Here is a 1,412-nt window from a genome sequence, read left to right as displayed (position 1 = left end):
TCAACGCTTCTGGGCTTCCCTGGTGGCGCAGTGGTTGAGAGTCCGCCTGCCGATGCAGGGGACGCGGGTTCGTGTCCCGGTCCGGGAAGATCCCACATGCAGCGGGGCGGCTGGGCCCGTGAGCCATGGCCGCTGAGCCTGTGCTCCGCAACGGGAGAGGCCACGGCAGTGAGAAGCCCGCGTACCCGCAAAAAAAAAAAAAAAGACTCGGCGCTTCCACTGAAGGGGAGCTGGGTTCAATCCCTGGTCAGGGAACTGAGAACCTGCATGCTGCACGCGGCTTGTGGGGTCTTAGTTCCCCGACCAGGGATTGAACCCAGTCCCCCTGCAGTGGAAGCTCAGAGTCCTAACCACCGGACCACCAGGGAAGTCCCACTTTATCTCTGATTTCCAACACTTTAATTTATAATGTGCTTCGTTGTGCTTTTCTCTGTGTTTATCTCCCCCTGGAGTTCATTGAGCTTCTTAGATTGTGGTTTTATAGTTACTATATTTGGAAACTTTGTGGCCATTCATTCTTTGATTTTTAAAAAAAAAATAAATTTATTTATTTATTTTTGGCTGTGTTGGGTCTTCGTTGCTGCGCACGGGCTTTCTCTAGTTGTGGCGAGCGGGGGCTACTCTTCGTTTCAGTGCATGGGCTTCTCATTGCGGTGGCTTCTCTTGTCGTGGAGCACAGGCTCTAGGCGTGCGGGCTTCAGTAGTTGTGGCACGTGGGCTCAGTAGTTGTGGCTCACGGGCTCTAGAGCGCAGGCTCAGTAGTTGTGACGCACAGTTGCTCCACGGCATGTAGGATCTGCCCGGACCAGGGCTCGAACCTGTGTCCCCTGCGTTGGCAGGTCGATTCTTAACCACTGCACCACCAGGGAAGCCTCATTCTTTGTTTTTTTGTGGGTTTTTTTTTGTCCTTCTTCTCTCTCCTTCTTTCTAGGACTCCAGTTATGTATATTAGATTACTTGATATTGTTCTACAGGTCACTGAGGTTCTGTTCATCTTGTAGGCGTTTTTGTTCTCTGTGTGCTTCATTTTAGATAGTTTTTAAGTCTTTAATTTCACTAATCGTTTTTTACTCAATGTCTAATCTGTTATTAATTCCATGTAATGAATGAATATTTTTCATATGTTGTACTTTTTCAGTCTACAAGTTCCTTGGTTTATTGTTTTAATCTTCCTTTTTCTCTCTTCATTGTGTACATGTTTTCTTTTCAATCTTTGAGTGTATTTGTAGTAGCTATAGTATAGTCTTTGCTTATTCTCATCTCTCTGTTATTTCAGGGTCCATTTCCTTTTTTTTTTGGTCATGCTGAGCAGTATGTGGGCTCTTAGCTCCCCAACCAGGGATCGAACCCGCACCCCCTGCAGTGGAAGGCGGAGTCTTAACCACTGGACCGCCAGGGAAGTCCCCAGGGTC

The sequence above is a fragment of the Kogia breviceps genome, chromosome 4 (assembly GCF_026419965.1).
Source record: "Kogia breviceps isolate mKogBre1 chromosome 4, mKogBre1 haplotype 1, whole genome shotgun sequence".
NCBI lineage: Eukaryota > Metazoa > Chordata > Mammalia > Artiodactyla > Physeteridae > Kogia > Kogia breviceps.
The sequence above is the reverse complement of the archived record's forward strand: the minus strand, read 5'-3'. Positions refer to the sequence as shown.